General features: G+C 47.5%; 1 protein-coding gene across 1 annotated transcript in view; it reads left to right on the top strand.

The window, feature by feature from the left end:
• The first annotated feature begins 2,002 nt into the window (after positions 1-2,002).
• The window catches only part of GXYLT2 (glucoside xylosyltransferase 2), a 151,227-nt gene continuing 129,453 nt past the window's right edge, over positions 2,003-23,776 (top strand). The window contains exon 1 of the mRNA XM_063941035.1: positions 2,003-2,021. The gene's annotated coding sequence lies outside the window, so the exon portion shown is untranslated. The remainder of the gene's footprint in view (positions 2,022-23,776) is intronic.

Genomic DNA, 23,776 nt, shown 5'->3' with positions numbered 1-23,776 from the left:
CATATTATGCCACACAATGCCCCCAGTTCATATTATGCCACATTGTTGTGACACCAGTTCATATTATGCCACACAGTGCCCCCAGTTCATATTATACTATATTGAAATGTCCCTAGTTCACATTATGCCACATTGTAGTGTCCCTCAATTCATATTATGCTACACAATGGTCACAGTTTCCATTATGTTGTATTGTAGTGCCCCCAGGTCACATTAGACCACAGTGTAGTGCCCCAGTTCATAATATGTTACACAGGTCCCCCCAGTTCATTTTGTGTCACACTGTAGTTTCTAACGTTCACATTATGCCCCATGGTATTGCCCCCAGTTCATATCATGCCACACAGGGCCACCAGTTCATATTATGTTTCACAGTACCCCAGTTCACACTAGCAAACTGCTTACCGCTCTCCTTGTCTTTCAGGTTGTTTTTTTCTTGCCTTTGCGCTTTGATTCGTCATTGACTGGTTAGAAACAGACAAATAGGTGAAAGTGCTCATAGAGACACGGGGGAGATGTGTCAAGACTTGGAGAGGGATAAAGTGGAGAAGTTGCCCAAAGCAACCTTATCAACTTCTGTTATTTATCTAGTCTTTCCAATAACAGTTAGAGGCTGATTGATTGCGTTAAGCAGTTACAGTACTCCACTTTAGCAATCTCCGAAGCTTGATACATCTCCCCTGCAATATGTTGTGAATCACATAACTAAGCCCTAAGGAATGTTGCCACAAATTACAACATTTTAGATCAGCTAACATTTCTAACTGAATCCTTTAAGCCACTCCCCTTGTGATAGCCCACTAGTATTAGGTATGCAAGATCTGCAGTCACTGTGTATAGTACATCACCCTTACCTTGCCCCGGCTTGTCATGGGTTCAGGCACAGTTACCAGAGGCTCCCCTGAAGAATCAGGTCTTTAACTACATTGTGTGTGTGGACTACAGGTGTCGGTGCAGCGCATAAAGAATTGGGCGCCAGCCCATCTCAGATAAACAGCATAAAGTTTATTCAAACATCAAACAGGGAGATTGCAGGGATAACTTGTGAACACTCCTCCAGCACAAAGCATAAGTTACAGTGGATCACACATCAGGGCACCTCCTCCAGCGCATCGCTTAGTCGCAGCGGCATATACATGGCAAACAGCATTACGTACCAGGGCATTCTGTGACCAGTAGTGCTACACATCAGGTGACCGTCTCTCTCTCTCTTACTTAGCAAGGATTCTTTTCCTTGGGGGCGCTTACTCACGCCGCGTGGCTTTCCGACCACTTCACCCAGATACCTCTCGAGATACTTTTCCATGGGGGCGCTTACTCACGTCGCGTGGCTTCCGACCACTTCACCCAGATACCTCTTGAGACTCACACCATTAGCACACTTTTCTCCTGGCATCACCCTTTCGCTGGATTCTGCATACTGCTGCTCTCACACTGCGATGTCTCCCTCTGTCATCAAGTGCTTTGCTGTGGCTGGCATCACTCCCCACCAAAACATGTGGGGAGCCCTCACTGGGGCTACATCTTTCTGGCTAATCCACCTCACTGTCTGCTCACTCTCCTCTCACTGTCTGCTCACTCTCCCCACTGACTGTCCTCTCTCCAGGCTGCTGCAGGACAACCTTTTTATAACCCTGCATTCCCAGGTACACATTCTATCTGGGATTTCCCGCTCTGTGTTTCCCGCTCTCAGTTTCCCGCTCTGAGTCTGCAAATGAGTGAGTCGTGCCCTTTGCATTTTGCAGACTAATCTGTATAGCTATGAGCTGTGCTGTTAACTCCTTCTGTGCTGCAAGCCGTAGGCTGCTGGCACAGTGCTATGCAACTCCAGCAAACATTTTACTTTTATTAAAGTCATGCTGGCACCTGTAGTGCCACAGTTGATTTGGGCTGCAGTTTCAGGGTATCACACCCTGATACCCTCAAAACACCCAAATTCACATAAACCATGCTGTGTTGGTGCATTAACACAACCTTTTTCTTACAGTGTACACCCTTTGAACTGCTGGAAATCGTGGCAGGTATGCTTATTGTTCCATTTTCATTTGCAATTGTGTGCACCACTTGCTGTGAAGGGTGCAGTGGTAGAAACACGAATATCCACTCAGAACAGCTGAATGTTCACAGCAACACAGATTATTTCTGATGATTTATTATTATTTATTAACAGTTTCTTATATAGCGCAGCATATTCTGCTGCGCTTTACAATTAGAACAGTAATAGAACAAAACTGGGTAAAAATAGACCGTCATAGAGGTAGGAAGGTCCTGCTCGCAAGCTTACAATCTATAAGGAAATAGGCATTGATACACAAGGATATATGCTACCTATTGCATAATGGTCCACCAGATTGCTAGGTTCTTAATGGGTTGTATGATATGATCACCCAGCAATGTTGGCCAAGGGTCAGGAGGGTGTGAGAGTAAAGAAAGACAAGATATGTGATGTTATGTTTACTGTACAGAGAGGATGTAATTAGATAGGGAAGCACTGAAGCTTATGTGGCTTGGTCTGGAATTTGATAGGCTTGTCTGAAGAGTTGAGTTTTCAGGGAACATTTAAAGGTTTGGAGACTAGAGGTGAGTCTTATTGAGCGGGGGAGAGCATTCCACAGAGTGGGTGAAGCCCGGATAAAGTCCTGTAATTTTTAGTGTGAACAAGTAATACGTCTGGATGAGAGATGCAGATCTTGTGCAGAGCGGAGAGGTCGGGTAGGCAGATATTTTGAGATGAGTGAAGAGATGTATGTTGGTGCAGTTTGGTTAATAGCCTTGCGTGTAAGTAAAAGTAACAAATGGAGGGACTGACAGAGCGGATCTGCAGACGATCAATGTCTAGCGAGGAAGATTAGCCTCGCAGCTGCATTCAAAATGGATTGTAATGGTGAGAGCCTATGTTTGGGAAGACCGGTCAGGAGACTATTACAATAATCAATGCAGGAGATAACGAGAGCATGGATTAGAGTTTTAGCAGTGTCTTGTGTAAGATATGGTCGTATTTTAAATATGTTTCTTAGATGTATGTAACATGATCTTGAGACAGATTGTGGGAAACAAAGGACAGTTCAGAGTCAAGAATGACACCTAGGCAGTGAGCTTGTGGGGTAGGGATGATTGCTGAGTGATCAACAGTGATAGAGATATCAGGTTGGTAACTACTATTGGCCGGTGGAAACATAATTAATTCTGTTTTTGAAATATTAAGTTTGAGGTGGCGAGATGACATCCAAGATGAAATGGCAGAAAGGCATTCAGTGACATGGCCCAACACAGATGGTGACAAATCTGGGGAGGATCGGTAAATTTGAGTATCCTCTGCATACAGACGATACTGAAAACCGAAAGAGTTGATTAGTTTGCCAAGAGATGTGGTATAGATAGAGAAAAGCAGAGGGCCTAAGATTGAGCCTTGCGGTACTCCAACTGAGAGAGGTAGTGAAGAGGAGGTGGAATCAGAGAAATGAACACTGAAGGAGTGATTAGAAAAGTAGGATGAGAACCAAGAAAGGGCTGTGTCATGAATACCTAGGGATCCTAGTGTTTGTATGAGAAGAGAGTGGTCAACCGTGTCATAAGCAGCAGAGAGATCAAGGAGAATGAGTAGTGAGTAATGGCCTTTAGATTTAGCAGTGACCAAATCATTCACTACCTTAGTCAGTACTGTCTCTGTGGAGTGTTTGGCACGAAATCCTGACTGAAATGGGTCCAGTAAGCTGTGTGAGTTAAGAAAGTGTGTGAGGCGAGTGTAGGCAAGTCTCTCAAGTAGCTTGGAGGGGCATGGGAGCTGAGAGATGGGACGGTAGTTGGAGAGAGAGTTAGGGTCAGAATTTATTTATTTTTAGAATGGGAGTAATCACTGCATGCTTGTACCGAGAAGGAAAGATACCAGTAGACAGAGAGAGATTACAGATTTTAGTTAAGGTTGGGATGAGCACAGCAGACAGAGCTTTACTAATTTGTGAGGGTACAGAGTCAAGGGGAGAGGAAGTCGTGTAGGCAGATGAGAAGAGTGCAGATACAGTACTTCATCTTCATTGTGGGATCAAATGAAGAGAAGGTGTTCAGGAAGGGAATTTAGCAGGTCACTGGCTGTGGAAAAGCATACCATTTCATTTTGGATCTTATCAATCTTGTCCTTGAAATAGGAAGCAAGATCTTGTGCACTGATAGTGGGTGGTGGGTTGGGTGAGGGAGGGACAAGAAGTGATTTAAATGTATTAAAAAGTCGCTTGGAGTTAGAGGCTTAAGCAGAGATGGGAGATTGGAAATATCTTTGTTTGGCAGTGTCCAGAACATTACGATAAGAGTGGTACACGGTCCTATATGTGATGAAGTCACATGAACTACGAGATTTACGCCACTGGTGTTCTACTTTACGTGAGAGTTTTTGTTGGTGTCTTGTGTATTTAGAGTGCCATGGCTGACATCTTATACCCCTTTCACATCGCACAAATAACCCGGTACCGACACGGCATATTGCCGTGTCGAACCGGGTCAGTGTGCGATGTGAAAGCACACTGGGTGATTTAGCGGGTCGCCTGACCCGGTAAATCATCCCGGTAAAAAAGAAGGGTTTTACCCGGGTTGATTACCGGGTCAGGTGCGGTGTGAATGGGAGCCGTGTCGATGCGACACGGTTCCCATTCACAAGATAGGGAGAGGCGGCGCTGGAGATGAGCTCATCTCCCGACGCCGCCTCCACCCCCGCCCCTGCTGCTGCTGCGGCCTCCGTTGTCATGGCAACCGACCCGGTATATTGCCGGGTCGGGAAGCCTGCAACGGAGCGCAAATGCCGGATCCCACCCGGTAAGTACACGTTTGTCTTACCGGGTAGGACCCGGCATTTGCTGTGTGAATGCAGCATAAGTCTTCGTGGAGTGTGATGGGTAGCCGGAGCCACTTCATCTAGTGCTGTTTCTAGAGTTTGGTTAAGGTGGTATACAGCAGGCTCAGGAGAGGTGAATGTAGAAATAGGTGAGAGCAGTGGTTGCAGTGAGGTAGATAGTTGTTGAAAATCAATAGCATTAATATTTCTGTGGGTTGGAGGAGGCTGGGTAGACTTCAGGGACATTGAGTTTCAAGTAATGAAGGAGAGCATGCAGGTGATAAGGTTGTGATCTGAGAGAGGGAAAGCAGTGTTAGTGAGTTCAGAAACAGAGCATAGTCTGGTGAATACAAGATCAAGGCAGTGGCCCTCTGTTAGGTGCCGCGGTCCACGGCGCCGCTCGGTCTGTTTCTGAGCGACACTCACGGCCGCCGCACCTCCTTCCCTGCCCGCCCGGCGCCTAGCAACGCTGGGACGCCGTGCACGCTGAGCCGCCGGGTCCCTAGCAACGCTAGGACGCCGTGCGCGCTTGGCCACCGGACCCTTAGCAACGGGGACGCCACTTACTACCGCGTTCCCCGTTGCTTCCTGCCTATCATTACACCTGTTAGCTCTGGTCGTGCAGCAGGGCAGCTGCACGACATTACTAATCAGGCTTCGCTGCAGCTATTGGAGGGTTCCCTGTTAAATTCTCCCTCACTACCTGGCACAGACGCCGGTGATAGCTTCCTGTATGCTGTTCCTGCCTGGTAACGTCTGTTCCTGGTTTAGCTGTATCTGGTCGATCCTGCTCCCTGTGCTCCCGTGTCCTGGAGTTCTGAAGCCGGTCCTGGGAATCCTTCCTGTCCAAAACGAACCTGTTGCAGTCATCCGTGGGTTCTCGTTACTTGGGGTTCTCTCCCGGTTTGTGAGTAGCGGCTTCTGCCGCGAGTTGCGGCCTAGGCCGCTTAATCCTTGTATTACCTTTGTGTTGGTGGTTTTTGCGGAGGTTTCCGCTTTTCACTGTCCTCCCCAGAACTCGGCGTGCCGTGTGGGGGAACGGACAGTGGTATCTTTTGTTGATCTTTTCCTTTGGCGGCGTGCCGCACATATATTTAGTTTCAGGGTAGTTAGTAGCCCCTAGCTTCTGTTTGTTTTAGTTAGAGGTCCCCTTGTTATTATCCTGTCTCGGTTCACGCTTTGTCTCACGCTAAGACCTGGGGGCATCGGAGTTGGGCAGACCTAATCCGCCCTTCAAACGCGGCTGCCGTGGGCCCAAGAAACCATAGTCACTCAGGCGTGAATTGACCACACGGGTAAGACAACGGAGGTAGGGTGCTAGGGGCTATTCTCGTACCACTCCTTAGTTCAGCGTCGCGTCCTGGTGCTCTGAACTCACCTCGCAACATCTCTCCAGTTCTGAGCATCAGGAACGTAACATTATCACCGGCCCAAAAATAAACAACACCAAAAAAAAAAAAAAGTTGTTTTGTATTTGGTGGGCCTAGAAATTCGGCCTCATGAATCCGGCAGTTTTAGGTCCAAATCCCAGCCAGCTTTTGGCCAACCAGATTCAGGAATTAACTCAGATGGTTCAGGATCTTACTCTTCGGGTGAGATCGCAGGAAGATCTTTTGCGAGCCTCCCCGAGTATGATTCCAGAACCAAAAATGCATTTACCTGACCGTTTTTCGGGTAACCGAAAGGATTTTTTTAATTTTAAGGAAGCTTGTAAGCTTTATTTTCGTTTAAGGCCCCGTTCCTCTGGTACTGAGTCTCAACGGGTCGGGATTGTGATGTCATTATTACAAGGTGATCCACAGACCTGGGCTTTTGGGTTAAAAGCGGATGATGTTGCCTTGCTATCGGTGGATGCCTTTTTTAAGTCCTTAGGCCTTTTGTATGATGACCCTGATAGAGAAGCATCAGCTGAGAGCCACCTGCGTGCACTTAAACAAGGGAAAAACCCAGCTGAGGCGTATTGTACCGAGTTTCGCCGTTGGTCGAACGACTGTGGCTGGAATGACCCGGCCCTGCGCAGTCAGTTTCGCCTCGGTTTGTCTGAAGTTATTAAAGACAGTCTCCTTCAGTACCCCGCTCCTGAGACTCTAGACAAACTCATGGAGCTCGCTATTAAAATTGATCGTCGTCTCCGTGAGCGGAGGGCTGAAAGAGGAGCTAGTTTCAGGCCTAGTCCATGTGTATATACTTTCCCTGAGGACGTCGAGGAGCCCATGCAAATGGGTCTCTCCCGGCTGTCCCAAGAGGAAAGAACCAAAAGGTTAAATTCTGGTCTTTGCTTGTATTGTGGTGGCAAGGGACATATCGCACGTAATTGCCCGAATAAGCAGGGAAACGCTCTGACCAAGTGAGTAGTGAGGGGGTTCACTTGGGTCTGCAGTTAATCTCCTCTAACGATTCCTTATTAGTTCCTGTTAAAATTTCCTTTGGTAACCTCAGTTCGTTGGTGTCGGCCTTCGTCGACAGTGGAGCTGCGGGAAATTTCATTGATCTTGGTTGGGCTCAGGCTTTAGGCGTTCCACAGATACCTTTGGAGAAACGTATCACCATGCACGGCTTGGATGGTGGTCCGCTTTCTAATGGGGTTATCACTCACCGCACACCTCCAGTACAAATGACAGTAGGGGCCCTACATTCAGAGAAAATCGAATTTTACCTTACTCATTGTCCGGCTGTCCCCGTAGTTTTGGGTCACCCCTGGCTTGCCTTTCATAATGCCACCATAGATTGGCGGTCTGGGGAGATTTCCCGATGGGGTCCCTTTTGTGTTAAGGAGTGTATTTCCCATCCAGTCCGGGTTGCGGCCGTCACCCCAGAACTTATTCCTTTGGAATATCAGGACTTTGCCGACGTTTTCTCCAAGGGTAATGCGGATATACTGCCTCCTCATCGGTCCTATGACTGTGCTATTGATTTAGTTCCCGGTGCCTCTTTACCTAAGGGGAGACTATATGCCCTGTCTGGGCCGGAAACCACGGCAATGAATGATTATGTACAGGAGAGCCTAAAGAAAGGCTTCATTAGACCCTCGAAATCTCCTTTGAGTGCAGGGTTCTTTTTTGTTGAGAAAAAAGATGGGTCGCTCAGACCATGTATTGATTTTCGGGCTCTGAATAAAATTTCTGTTAAAAACACCTACCCCTTGCCATTGATTTCAGTACTCTTTGATCAGCTCTGGTCTGCCGTTATCTTCTCCAAGATCGATCTTAGAGGGGCTTACAATCTCATCCGAATAAGATCTGGGGATGAGTGGAAGACGGCTTTCAGCACAGAGTCAGGACATTATGAATACCTGGTGATGCCGTTTGGGCTGTCAAATGCTCCTGCGGTATTTCAAGATCTCATTAACGACGTCCTTCGTGACTTTCTTGGAAAGTTTGTAGTCGTTTATTTAGACGACATTTTGATTTACTCTGAGTCTTTTGAACAACATATTACCCATGTGCGACTGGTCCTTCAGAAATTACGGGAAAATCATTTATACGCCAAACTGGAGAAATGTGATTTCCACATCACAGAAGTGTCCTTCCTGGGGTATATTATTTCTCCTAAGGGGTTTTTCATGGAACCTAAGAAACTCCAGGCCATCCTAAATTGGGCACAACCCACAAACTTAAAAGCAATTCAGCGCTTTTTAGGGTTTGCAAATTACTATAGGCGTTTTATTCGGGATCCGGTCTGAAGATCGACAGTGTCTAGGTCGACAATGTTTAGGTCGACCACTATAGGTCGACAGTCACTAGGTCAACATGGATGGAAGGTCGACAGGGTTTCTAGGTCGACATGTGCTAGGTCGACAGGTCTAAAGGTCGACATGAGTTTTTCACATTTTTTTTGGGGGGGGGGGATTTTTTCATACTTAACGATCCACGTGGACTACAATTGGAACGGTAAAGTGTGCCGAGCGAAGCGAAGGCACCATGCCCGAAGCATGGCGAGCGAAGCGAGCCATGCGAGGGGACGCGGTGCACTAATTTGGGATCCCGGTCACTCTACGAAGAAAACAACACCAATAAAAAAAAAATTCCTCATGTCGACCCTTAGACCTGTCGACCTAGCACATGTAGACCTAGAAACCCCGTCGACCCTCCATCCATGTCGACCTAGTGACTGTCGACCTATAGTGGTCGACCTAAACATTGTCGACCTAGATACTGTCGATAAAACGAACCACACCCGTTTTATTCATACCTTCTCTGATTTGGTTGCTCCTATAGTAGCATTGACTAAAAAAGGAGCAGACCCTTCCAATTGGTCGCCTGAAGCCAAGTCTGCCTTTCTGACCTTAAAGCAGGCCTTTGTTTCAGCTCCAGTACTCAGACACCCTAACCCGGAGCTCCCCTTTATTGTCGAGGTAGATGCCTCAGAGGTTGGAGTGGGGGCTATCCTTTCTCAGGAAGAACCGGAGTCTCAGGAATTACACCCATGTTCCTTCATGTCCAGGAAATTCTCCTCCGTAGAATCCAACTATGATGTTGGTAATCGAGAATTGTTGGCAGTTAAATGGGCTTTCGAGGAGTGGAGGCATTGGCTGGAAGGAGCTAGGCATACCATTACGGTGTTTACTGACCACAAGAACCTGCAGTATATTGAGTCTGCTAAAGGGCTTAATGCCCGACAGGCACGTTGGGCGCTGTTTTTTACTCGTTTCAGGTTTATTATCACCTTCAGGCCCGGTTCCAAGAATACGAAAGCTGATGCCCTGTCACGTTGTTTTCTTCCGGTTCACAATAACCATCCGGCTACTACCCCCATAGTTCCATCGTCTGTCATCCGGGCAGGCCTCACACAGGATTTATTTACACAGCTAGTCCAGCTTGAGCAGCAGGCTCCCAAAGTTACTCCTGCAGATCGTCTCTTCGTCCCTGAATTTCTGAGAGGCACTGTTCTAGCTGAGTTTCATGATAACAAAGTTTCTGGTCATCCGGGTATCACTAAGACCTTCGAGTTAGTCTCTCGCTCAGTGTGGTGGCCTAATCTTTCTACCCTCATTTTCCAGTCTCCTCGTTGACCTTAACTTCCCATCTCAGAATGATTTGGAAAAAGGTGCACCTTGCCCTTAAGAAGGCTGCCTTCCGAGAAAAAAAAAATTCTGATAGGTTCCGACGCCCCTGCACTTTTAAGGTGGGAGATGTTGCGGGTTGACAACCACACCCTATCAAGTTCCGACAACCCTCGGCTAGATTGGGACCCAAATTTATTGGACCGTTCCTTATCGTTAAGAAGGTCAACCCGGTTGCTTTTCGGCTACGCTTGCCTAAATCACTCAAAATTGGCAATACTTTTCACTGTTCCCTTCTGAAGCAGTATATTTCTTCCAGGAGATTCCCTCGGAAGACTTCCCAGGGTAGACCTCCGGTGGATGTTCAGGGGCAACAAGAGTTCTTGGTGGAGAAGGTTTTAGATTCCAAGGTTTCTCGGGGCCGGCTTTATTTTTTGGTTCACTGGAAAGGCTATGGTCCAGAGGAAAGGTCTTGGGTCCTGGATAAGGATCTACATGCCCCTAAATTTAAGAGATTATTCTTTAAGGAATTTCCTCAGAAACCCGGCTTTAGGGGTTTTTTAACCCCTCCTCAAGGGGGGGGTACTGTTAGGTGCCGCGGTCCACGGCGCCGCTCAGTCTGTTTCCGAGCGACGCTCACGGCCGCCGCACCTCCTTCCCTGCCCGCCCGGCGCCTAGCAACGCTGGGACGCCGTGCGCGCTGAGCCGCCGGGTCCCTAGCAACGCTAGGACGCCGTGCGCACTGAGCCGCCGGGTCCCTAGCAACGCTAGGACGCCGTGCGCGCTTGGCCGCCGGACCCTTAGCAACGGGGACGCCACTTACTACCGCATTCCCCGTTGCTTCCTGCCTATCATTACACCTGTTAGCTCTGGTCGTGCAGCAGGGCAGCTGCACGACATTACTAATCAGGCTTCGCTGCAGCTATTGGAGGGTTCCCTGTTAAATTCTCCCTCACTACCTGGCACAGATGCCGGTGATAGCTTCCTGTATGCTGTTCCTGCCTGGTAACGTCTGTTCCTGGTTTAGCTGTATCTGGTCGATCCTGCTTCCTGTGCTTCCGTGTCCTGGAGTTCTGAAGCCGGTCCTGGGAATCCTTCCTGTCCAAAACGAACCTGTTGCAGTCATCCGTGGGTTCTCGTTACTTGGGGTTCTCTCCCGGTTTGTGAGTAGCGGCTTCTGCCGCGAGTTGCGGCCTAGGCCGCTTAATCCTTGTATTACCTTTGTGTTGGTGGTTTTTGCTGAGGTTTCCGCTTTTCACTGTCCTCCCCAGAACTCGGCGGTGCCGTGTGGGGGAACGGACAGTGGTATCTTTTGTTGATCTTTTCCTTTGGTGGCGTGCCGCACATATATTTAGTTTCAGGGTAGTTAGTAGCCCCTAGCTTCTGTTTGTTTTAGTTAGAGGTCCCCTTGTTATTATCCTGTCTCGGTTCACACTTTGTCTCACGCTAAGACCTGGGGGCATCGGAGTTGGGCAGACTTAATCCGCCCTTCAAACGCGGCTGCCGTGGGCCCAAGAAACCATAGTCACTCAGGCGTGAATTGACCACACGGGTAAGACAACGGAGGTAGGGTGCTAGGAGCTATTCTCGTACCACTCCTTAGTTCAGCGTCGCGTCCTGGTGCTCTGAACTCACCTCGCAACATCTCTCCAGTTCTGAGCATCAGGAACGTAACACCCTCCTGCTGAGTAGGGGAGTCAGTCCATTGGGAGAGGCCAAGAGAGGAGGTTCGAGAGAGTAGTTTGGAAACTTGGGGAGATTGTGGACTGTAGAGATATTGAAATTGTCCACAATGATGGTGAAGATGTCAGAGGATAAAAAGTGAGGGAGCCAAGCAGAAAAATCTTCCAGAAACTTTGTGGGTTGCCCAGGTGGTCGATAGATAGCTGCAACACGCAGAGAGAAAGCGGTGAAAACCTAATAGAATGTACTTCAAATTATGTAAATGTTAGTCAAGGAACAGGTGGTAAAACTGTGTGTGTGTGTGTAGGATTTAGACAGTAATATTCCAACTCCACCTCCTTTACTATTACCAGGCCTGGAAGTGTGTGTGAAGTGGAAGCCGCCATGTGACAGTGCTGTAGGGGAGGCCGTGTCTGATCGTGTGAGACATGTTTCTGTTATAGCTAGCATGATCTAAGGCAAAGACCTGTTCACTTGAGAATATGAGCAGCACGGTTGGTGTAATGGTTAGTATTTCTTCCACACAGCACTAAGGTCATGGGTTCGATTCCCACCATGGTCTTGTGTGGAGTTTGTGTATTCGCCCCATGCCTGTGTGGGGATCCCCATGTACTCCGGTTTCCCCAACAGACATTAACCCTAGCAGAAATGTGTGTGCGTGTACATGTTTTCGGGAATATAGATTGTAAGCTCCACTGTGGCATTGACTGATGTGAATGGCCAAATATTCTCTTTAGAGCACTGTGGAATATGTGTGCACTACAGTATATAAATAACTAGTAATAAATATGTTAGGGAAGACAAGGTTGCATGTGACGGGCAGTGTCATGATGTGAGAAATTGAATGGAGCTTGCAGAAATAATTGTTATATAGTATAAAGACCAGGGTTCCCAGCATCACATAGTACAGTATATGAGATAGGTGATGTGCTAGTGAGGACAGGGCCAGTGACATGTTGTGAGGAGTCTAATGGAGGCAGCAGGAAGCCACAAGCTGAGAGTTATATTGTAGAAGAAGCAGGGTTCCCAGCAGCACAGAGTATATCAGGAGATGAGTGATGGCAGGACTGTATGTGACAGGGGCAGTGACATGATATGGGAAAACCAAGGACTGAGAGTTAAGCAGGGTACACACCTGAAAGACGTGACAATCTAGCGACGGTCCAATACGATGCAATGATAACTCAGGTATGCGTACACACTACACAATCTGCCGTATGTTGAAACTATATAATATATATGTCATTATCTCAGTAGGGGACTCAAGAATGTGGGATTTTGAATTTTGGCTATGGGATACTCAACCTGTATTGTGTTTAGGGAATGCTACTGCACCACTTCGTACACCGCATCACTAGCCAAGTAAGTCACGTGCCTAGGGACGGTACTCACTGGGGGGCGGCACTTGGAGGCTTGTGTTGGTACTGTCAGCCCAAAAAGTACAAGTAACTGCTAAACATTTCCACTATACTGAACCATATGCCATCTTGAATTGCGTGTAAATGGGTAGGACATGCACATATAGCCCCGTAAGCTGTAGTAAATATATATATATATATATACACATTAAAAAAAAAAAGTTCATGGCTTTTTATTATTATTCTATTAAATTAGGTATCATCAAATGAGGGCTTAAAACCAGTCAATGAAAATGATAAATGATGCAAGGGTGGTGGTGGTGGTGGTGGTGGTGGTGGCTGGTGGTGGTGGTGGCTGGTGGTGGTGGTGGTGGGGAAGGGGGGTTAGGGTGGCCCTGGCATTAACCCATCTGTCATGCAGCACATCAGTGTGTGTGTGTGTAAAGGACAGATTGGGAGTACAGGACTCCGGAGGGGTAAGTATAGAAGAAATAGGTACAGGTTGGGCAGTGTGGGGCACCCCCTGGACCCAGGGGCAATGCATCCATTATAGATACGCCAGTGGATCTCCAAAAGGGGAGTTTGCAATCTCCAGATAACACCGTGATGACTTAAACTCGGGCAACCAGTACTGAGAGGCAGCAATACAGTATACACTCTCAAAATGTATGAATAGACGTCTTTCACACTATGTTATAAAATAAAGACGTGGCTAAGAAAGTGGGGGGGGGGGGGAGGGGGTGTAATAAAACATATGTTCAAGTGACTTTTTTCTACAGCAGGTGACAAGATTTATGTATTTTAGTTATAACTTTCGAATGAAACATCGCCAAGCTGCGGGATTACCCTTGTTTTACTCAGCATAAAAAGACCCGTACCAGCTATATTTTCTTTTCATAAAACATAATACTTCCCCTTTAATCCCTCGGCCGTGCCATTCTGCCATCAATAATATGTACCATATGTAATAAAGACAACTTATTGAAAAAGGATAACGGTTCGTATAGAGCATGGAAAGTAATCCTGCATCTTAAATGCATTTGTGACTTTATATCCTGTGATTTGATATTTCCAAGATTAATTTCAAACTAGAAAAAAAAACGCAGTAATAAATCCACTTAAGAGCCGAATGTCGAACTGCAGCTATGGTTCACTCCAGGTTACTGTCGTTTAGCAGCAGAGCACAGTCATATTTCTGTCAGGCACGGTCTCCTGGGAATAATTTACAGCAGGATTCACTTTGGGCCTCCACAAACGCTCAGATGTTTATCATTTCCAGTGAAGAGAATAAATATAAATATATGCACATGTAAATATCCAGATCTGTAGCGTGCACCTATTTCTTGTCATAAGCTAAAAGACATGAGCTAAAAGACACTCAGTGACAGCTGCTGTACCGCGCTGCCCGCCCCACGCTGCTCCACAAACTATTTGAGCTGCAGAAATCTTCTTAAAGTACTTTAAGCATTCCAGATGTTTCTGGGATTCATATTTCTGTTGTAAAGCCAAAAAAGCTTCCCGCCTGCGCACAAGTTTTTATCGTTTTCTTTTTATGTGCTTGTTTCGGGTTTCACGGTTCACGAAAGGGCCAAATGTGGTCTAATTCCATACGAATTTATAGGTAATTCCTTATGAACACATATATATATATATATATATATATATATATATACTTATTATGTATAGTTCTTTGGTTAATGTTTTTTTAAAGGGCCTGCTCCTTGTGAAAAAGGGCCTGCTCCTTGTGATAAAGGGCCTGGGAACTGGGAACCGAAACGTCGATTACACCCCTCAATTGATGTCTTGCTGCTAATAAAAATGAGAATACTATGAAGACTGGTGAGTGCTCCTACTTTATTGGATATATATATATATATATATATATATATATATACTTATTATGTATAGCTCTTTGGTTAATGTTTTTTTAAAGGGCCTGCTCCTTGTGAAAAAGGGCCTGCTCCTTGTGAAAAAGAGCCTGCTCCTTGTGATAAAAGGCCTGCTCCTTGTGATAACGGGCCTGCTCCTTGTGGTAAAGGGCCTGCACCTTGTGGTAAAGGGCCTGCACCTTGTGATAAAGGGCCTGCTCCTTGTGGTAAAGGGCCTGCTCCTTGTGGTAAAGGGCCTGCCCCTTGTGATAAAGGGCCTGCGCCTTGTGATAAAGGGCCTGCCCCTTGTGATAAAAGGCCTGCGCCTTGTGATAAAGGGCCTGCTCCTTGTGGTAAAGGGCCTGCTCCTTGTGGTAAAGGGCCTGCTCCTTGTGATAAAGGGCCTGCTCCTTGTGATAAAGGGCCTGCTCCTTGTGGTAAAGGGCCTGCGCCTTGTGATAAAGGGCCTGCACCTTGTGATAAATGGCCTGATCCTTATGATAAAGAGCCTGATTAAGAGAAGTACGCAAACCAATGGTTTATGTACATCTCCGATGTGTACTAAACTGAGCATGTGCAAATCGGGTCCTGCGTCCCCAGACACAGGACCCTCCCAAGTTGCAGCTTCACTGAAAGGCTGGGCCGCTTAGGAGTGGAGTGGGGGTGGTGATGGCAACCATTCTCTAAAATGGGGGGCATCAGCCCTGTTTTTGAGGCATGCCTAGGCCAGTGTCTGCACCTTCCAATGCAGATTTCCAGGACCCAGCAGTGTGAAAATTCCAGCATTACTCTGATGACCGGTGTTCACGCATGTTCATGCAAATGCAGGAGCAAAACAATAAAAAGAAACATCTTGCAGAACCCATCCACCCCTGTGCATCCCCTTACACCTGGCAGTGAATGCTTTGGTTGCCTCCGAGAGTTAAGCCGCAGCTGTTTTCAAAAATAGATGGTGAAGAGTGACCTTTGACCTCATAGAGTCGCTCATCACCCAGCTCCCTGGCAATAATGGCTGACAGCAGGTGTCCCTTTTGCACATAAGTAACCTGCCATAGCTGGGTCATATAAGTGCGCTGAATGGACGAGCCGGGATGCAGTGACCATGCCGACACTGGGATCCTGAGCGATCAAATGCCCAACAGTCGGTATGCCAACTAACAGGGGCTATTCCCACGACACCCACAGAGTGGGAATAGAACCTGTGGCGAGTGCACTGATCCTGCCGCTTGGCGAGCTGCAAGGGGCTCTGTTGTGCTGACCCCCCCCCCTTCCCCCCGCTAGCATTCTGCGGTCAGGATCCTGGGTTCGGTATGTTGACCTCCGGGATCCCCACCGCCAGCCTCACAGCCCCAACCCAATAAGCCTTCCTGCAGCAGATTCAGTTAAAAATGTAAAATACAGAAGCAAATAAATACTGTAGATGTAGATACATTTGGATGTAAGGAAAAGGTAAACGTTTGTGATATATAGCTATTGCCAATATGGCTATCTCCAGTCATATAAGGCCACAGCACACAATGGCGGTAGGCCATGATAAATAGAAAAAGCCCTAATTCCAGCAAAAACTGATGGCTCTTTCAGGGCTCCATAAATGGGCATCATAGTCCCTATCCCTACACAGCCCTATCAAGTTCTAAATCTTCACATACACCAACATTTAACATTAGACCTAACAAACGGGTCAACAGTAAACTTACCTGAAGTTCTAAAACACTCCCAAAGTGTTGTGTGCATACATCCTGAGTTAGTGAGTGTCCCTGCTCCAAGTCCTAAATGTAATAACCAATCACAAATCATATAATGCAAATGTAAAATCATATTGAAGAAAACTAGATAATTTGGGATACATTTGACTTGCAGGTCCCCAAACTTTGTGCAAAGGGCACTAATACCCTAAAACAGCCCTGCATATAAACCATTACAAAGGTCTCCAGCCAGAACAGGCCCTAACCAATATGATGCCCTAGCAAGATTTTGTCTGGTGCCCCCTAGCACCGCCGCTAGTTCTGCAGGAGATGCCTGGCATAAATCAGCTGGCAGCTCTGCTAACGTCGGGCGCCTTTTGTTTATGAAAATGCATCATATTATTTGCATTACTATGTGGCTAGGATGCACAGGCAGCTTCTGCTGATTAAAATGATATGCAGAATGCCTATATTCTGTGTGCGACTGCGGCTGTATCTGCATATGAAATGCTACATTACAGTGATTTCCAGGGCTACAATGCAACGTAGCATTTCGTATGCAGATACAGCCGCAGTCACACACAGAATATAGGCATGCCGCATGTCATTTTAATCAGCAGAAGCTGCTGGTGCCCCTAAGCATACCAAATGCCCTATACCAAATGCCCTAGGCATTTGCCTAGTTTGCCTATGCCTAAGGCTGGCTCTGTCTCCAGCTACTGTGAACTATAAACCCTAGTATAGATTTGTAGTGTAGTCATACCTCCCAACATGAGCTTCCCCAGGAGGGACAGAATGCTCTGCTCCTGGACTTCCGTCTTAATTTCTGATTGCCATCACCTGTGCTGAAACACCTTTCTTATCTATTAACCTCCTCCAAACAGGTGCCAGCAATCATACATTAAGAGAACAGTCCAGAAGCAGAGCATTCTGTCCCCCCCTAGAGAGGGTCATGTTGAGTGGCATGGTTTAGTAACAGCCAGAGAACCAAATAGACAAAGGCAAAAGAGGCGCAGCTTCAAGGAAGACTTCCCAACAGCGCCCCCTTGTGAGTATGCTGCAGACTATATGGTTGCAAGTTCTGTATATTTGTTAAGGGGCCTACACACTAGCCGATTACTGCATAAAAAATAAACGATAACGACATTAGCTTGAAATCGGCCAATGTGTATGGGGGTCAGATTGATGAATGATGTGCGCTCTCGCACGTCGTTCAGCATTCATAAATGTTGAGCTGACATGCAGCTCAACCCGTCAATGTCGGGCTAAGCTGCATGTTTGGGAATGGTGGCGATGACGTCACTGAACGTTATCGTTGAACGATAACGTTCGGTGTGTACGAACTATATCATTGAACGCTATATTGTTCAATGATATAGTCGTCTATCGCCGCCGATTCGCCATCGGGTAGTGTGTACCCGCCTTTATAGATAATACTAAATTGGACAATTTCACAATTATCTGGATTCTTTCAGTAATATCCAGGCATATTTTTAGAATGTCACCAACAGCAATGTTGAGGTAAATTTCTCAGCTAGTTTCACCCTGGGCAAATCCCTTCAGGAAAGAGCGATAGGCATAAGCTAGGTTTTTAAAAATGATAATATATGGATAACCGCATCTGCCTGTACAATAATAATAACATTATACAATCCATACCATATACACATGAGCTCCTGTAATAGCAGAGTGGATTCAATTAAAAGTGCACAGGGTAGAAAGCAGTATATACAATTAATACATTGCTGACCAGGTTGTGAATCTGGAATACCGCTGTGAAAATGTACACTAAAGATCATCTCAAAGAAGCTAAAAAACAAAGTAATATGGTTATGGATTATTGGGTCAGCTATAATTAGGCTGACAGTAAATAGGTCGACCTCTTATGGTTGACATGCAAGAGGTCGACAAGGTCAATAGGTCAACATGTAAAAGGTAGACAGTGCTTAAGGTTGACTGGTACAAAAGATCGACACAGTCAAAAGGTCAACATGGAAATGGTCGACACAAAAATGTTTGACACAAGCTTCTTCTTTTTTTACTTCATGCAAGGTGCCTCGCTCTGCTAATGCACAGGTTATTATTCCCAATCGTAGTCCACGTGGATAATAAAGGATGACAAAATTAGGAGAAAAAAAAACTTGTGTCGACTCCTATTGGCTGTTGACCTATCATCCGGATCCCAGGTAATACATAAAGTATGGAAACACTATGCAGCTGTCTGGACGGCACTGTCCGCTCGGTGATCATGAAGTAGAAGCTACAACAAACCACTTGGATTCTGCCTATAAAATCTCTGGCAAACCTTTCCGCACAAATAGGAGACTTGGGTGAGCAGCTACAGACAGCAATCACTGTGCAGCAGCCACAGACAGCAATCACTGTGCAGCAGCCACAGACAGCCCAGCAATCACTGTGCAGCAGCCACAGACAGCCCAGCAATCACTGTGCAGCAGCCACAGACAGCCCAGCAATCACTGCAGCAGCCACAGACAGCAATCACTGTGCAGCAGCCACAGACGGCAATCACTGTGCAGCAGCCACAGACGGCAATCACTGTGCAGCAGCCACAGACAGCCCAGCAATCACTGTGTAGCCGCCACAGACAGCAATCACTATGCAGCAGCCACAGACAACCCAGCAATCACTATGCAGCAGCCACAGACAGCAATTGCTATGCAGCAGCCACAGACAACCCAGCAATCACTATGCAGCAGCCACAGACAGCAATTTCTATGCAGCAGCCACAGACAGCAATCACTGTGCAGCAGCCACAGACAGCCCAGCAATCACTGTGCAGCAGCCACAGACAGCAATCACTGTGCAGCAGCCACAGACAGCCCAGTAATCACTGTGAAGTGTGCAGCAGCCACAGACAGTAGAGCAATCACTGTGCAGCAGCCACAGACAGCCCAGTAATCACTGTGAAGTGTGCAGCAGCCACAGACAGTAGAGCAATCACTGTGCAGCAGCCACAGACAGCCCAGTATCACTGTGCAGCAGCCACAGACAGCCCAGCAATCACTGTGCAGCAGCCACAGACAGCCTTGCAATCACTGCAGCAGCCACAGACAGCAATCACTGTGCAGCACCCACAGACGGCAATCACTGTGCAGCAGCCACAGACGGCAATCACTGAGCAGCAGCCACAGACAGCCCAGCAATCACTGTGCAGCCGCCACAGACAGCAATCACTATGCAGCAGCCACAGACGACAATCACTGTGCAGCAGCCACAGACAACCCAGCAATCACTGTGCAGCAGCCACAGACAGCAATCGCTATGCAGCAGCCACAGACAGCAATCACTGTGCAGCAGCCACAGACAGCCCAGCAATCACTGTGCAGCAGCCACAGACAGCAATCACTGTGCAGCAGTCACAGACAGCTGAGCAATCACTGTGCAGCAGCTACAGACAGCCCAGCAATCACTGTGAAGTGTGCAGCAGCCACAGACAGTAGAGCAATCACTGTGCAGCAGCCACAGACAGCCCAGCAATCACTGTGCAGCAGCCACTGACAGCCCAGCAATCACTGTGCAGCAGCCACAGACAGCCCAGCAATCACTGCAGCAGCCACAGACAGCAATCACTGTGCAGCAGCCACAGACAGCCCAGCAATCACTGCAGCAGCCACAGACAGCAATCACTGTGCAGCAGCCACAGACAGCCCAGCAATCACTGTGCAGCAGCCACAGAGGTCAGTGGCTGAGACTGCAGTGAAGGTGCCGTCAGTTACCCACATTACGAGCTCTGCATGACATTGGACAGTGGGGAGGTAGCAGCAAAAAAGACACAGCTAAATATTGGGTGTGGTATGCAAGGTTGACAGTAACTAGGTCGACAGGGTCTCTAGGTCGGCAGGGTATCTAGGTCGACATGGTGTAGGTTGACAGGTCAAAAGGTCGACATGAGTTTTTTATGGTTTTCTTGGTGTCGTTTTCTCTGTACAGTGACCGGTAACCCCAATTAGTGCACCGTGTCCCCTCGCATGGCGAGCGACTTTGGGCAAGGTGCCTCGCTCCGCTCCAGCTGCGCTTGGCACAGGTTACTATTCCCAATTGTAGTCCGCGTGGATCGTTAAGTATGAAGAAGGTCAAAAAAAAGAAAGAAATTGTGAATAACTCATGTCAACCTTTTGACCTGTTGACCTAGAACATGTCGACCTAGAGACCGGATCCCCTAAATATCAACCACGTAAAAGCACTAAGCATAAAACAGATAGGGACATCACTAATCATAAAAAATTATTAAAACAGCAATTTGGACTTGTGTGACTGTAAAAAAAGAGATCTAGAAGACCATAAGTGAATCAACTAATATATGAATATGTAAATAAATAAGAATCTGTTTATATAAGTAGGTGGTTTATAGTTAAAATATTGCACAATGAAATTGGTACCAATAGAAACAATAAAACTAATGTAACAAAATAGTATAAGTAATATAAAACCGGGCAGCCTGAGACCTCATAGAAATATCTCCATTTACATCCAAACAGTCAAAAGCCTCATAAAAGCTCCTAGTCAGGTTGGAATATAAATACCATTTGGTTAGGCAATGTCCCGCAGAGCAATGTAACGTATTCTCTCTTTTGTGGCTCGGTAGTCCACTAGGGATGGCAGCTTTATGTGATTTGTGATTACATCAGATATATCTTATTATTATATTAAGCACAATGGAAAGACCCTTAGATATTCTCATGTAAAAGCACATCTGGATTTAGTCAAAGCGTGAGCGTGACCCAGTTGGTAAGCGGGAAAACATTCTGTGGTCAGATGAGATCACTCAATTCTGTGCAAGATCTGTGGTCTCATTCACACTCATTACCTGCTCCCATTCCCAGTTACAGGACTTTCTTCAGGCTGCACCCACTCTGTGGAAGGGATGGTATTGGGATCCCGGTGCTTGGGATGTCAGCATTCATAATCCCGACGCACAGGATCCCAACACCTAACTGGTAAATATACTATCCCTAATCCCCAAACCCCCTAACCCTCCTTTTTCATAGCCTAAACTTAACCCTCCCTCCCCCATAGCTTAACCCTAACCCTCCCTGGGATTGCGTAACCCTAAATCCCCCCCCTCCCCCCCCCCCCCCACACACACACACGCAACCTAACCAGTGGTGCAAGTAGAAAAAATGTCTTACGGGTAATGTGTGCGCGCGTCGAAGGCGTGGGTGTGGCCAAAAGCCACATGGGGCGTGGCCAATGAAAATGGGGGCGTGATACACATATGGGGGGAGGGGCAGATACACGTATGACCCCAATAGTGCCAGATATACATTGCCCCACAGTGCCAGATACACATTGCCCCACAGTGCCAGATACACATTGCCTCACAGTGCCAGATACACATTGCCCCACAGTGCCAGATACAGAAATGCCCCCAGAGTGCCAGATATACATTGCCTCACAGTGTCAGATACACATTGCCCCACAGTGCCAAATACACAAATGCCCCCACTGTGTCAGATATACATTGCCCCCCGTGCCAGATACAGAAATGCCCCTACAGTGCCAGATATGCCCCCAGTGCCAGATATCCCCCAGTGCCAGGTATACATGCCCCCCCAGTGCCAGATATCCCCCAGTGCCAGGTATACATGCCCCCCCCTGTGCCAGATATCCCCCAGTGCCAGGTATATATGCCCCCCTGTGCCAGATATGCCCCCAGTGCCAGATATCCCCCAGTGCCAGGTATACATGCCCTCCCAGTGCCAGATATCCCCCAGTGCCAGGTATACATGCCCCCCTGTGCCAGATATCCCCCAGTGCCAGGTATATATGCCCCCCTGTGCCAGATATGCCCCCAGTGCCACATATCCCCCAGTGCCAGATAGAAATGCCCCCCCAGTGCCAGATATCCCCCAGTGCCAGATAGAAATGCCCCCCCCCCAGTGCCAGATATCCCCCAGTGCCAGGTATAACATGCCCCCCCCTTCCCTGCTCACCGCTGCCGCTGGCCGCTGCTGTCCTGTCTGTCATGTGAGGGAAGCAGAGCGCAGCCTGCGCCTCTCCTTCCCCTCAGTCTCTGGCGGGTGTCTCACAGTTTAATTCAGCGCCGATCGGTGAGCCAATCAGAGCTCGCGGTGCGAGCTCTGATTGGCTCACGGATCGGCGCTGAATTAAACTATGACACCCGCCGGAGACTGAGGGGAAGGAGAGGCGCAGGCTGCGCTCTCCTCCCCTCACATGTGCGGCGATGCGGCGGGGACGGCGGGTGCGCCGTGGAGCCAGCAGAGGGAGGGAAGAGGAGCGGCGGCCCGTCGGTGTGGGTACGGCGTACCCACGGCTAAATTCTTACGGGTACGCCGTACCCACCCGTACCCGCCCACTTGCACCACTGAACCTAACCCTCCCCCATAGCCTAATCCAAACCTTCAAGTGCTCCCTGGAAATACACCTCTCCAAGCAATTTTATAAAATTACCAAACAATCTTCTTAAACTCCCCAAGTTGTTATACTAATTGGGGGTCATTCCGAGTTGTTCGCTCGTTATTTTTTTTTCGCAACGGAGCGATTAGTCGCTAATGCGCATGCGCAATGTCCGCAGTGCGACTGCGCCAAGTAAATTTGCTATGCAGTTAGGAATTTTACTCACGGCATTACGAGGTTTTTTTTTCGTTCTGGTGATCGTAATGTGATTGACAGGAAGTGGGTGTTTCTGGGCGGAAACAGGCCGTTTTATGGGTGTGTGAAAAAACGCTACCGTTTCTGGGAAAAACGCGGGAGTGGCTGGAGAAACGGAGGAGTGTCTGGGCGAACGCTGGTTGTGTTTGTGACGTCAAACCAGGAACAACAAGCACTGAACTGATCGCACTGGCAGAGTAAGTCTCGAGCTACTCAGAAACTGCACAGAGAAGTGTTTTCGCAATATTGCAAATCTTTCGTTCGCAATTTTGATAAGCTAAGATTCACTCCCAGTAGGCAGCGGCTTAGCGTGTGCAAAGCTGCTAAAAGCAGCTTGAGAGCGAACAACTCGGAATGAGGGCCATTATCCCTCTTTACACAGTTCACACAAAACATACATGTGTTCTTTTTCAATACTCAAACACCCCCCTGCTTCCAAAAGTAAGTTCCAGCTTTTTCGCGGAACATGTGTGTTTTCGTACGACATTGGGTATTTGCAGCATGAAAGAACTGGCATGAGTTGGATAGCCTGATGATGACCATCAAGCTTTCATCGCAACAAAAGATTTTTTTTTTTCATGCAGCAAATTATTGCAGGTAATAGGATACCCCCTCTAATATGGTTTTATTACTATTTGTAAAATATATGCTGGTGCTTTATAGATAAATGACAGTATTACCCGTCGTTATGGGGGAGAAGCACCCCTGTCCTTATCGGCGCT

This window comes from Pseudophryne corroboree, chromosome 9, assembly GCF_028390025.1.
Source record: "Pseudophryne corroboree isolate aPseCor3 chromosome 9, aPseCor3.hap2, whole genome shotgun sequence".
NCBI lineage: Eukaryota > Metazoa > Chordata > Amphibia > Anura > Myobatrachidae > Pseudophryne > Pseudophryne corroboree.
This window is presented reverse-complemented; position numbering and strand designations above follow the sequence as displayed.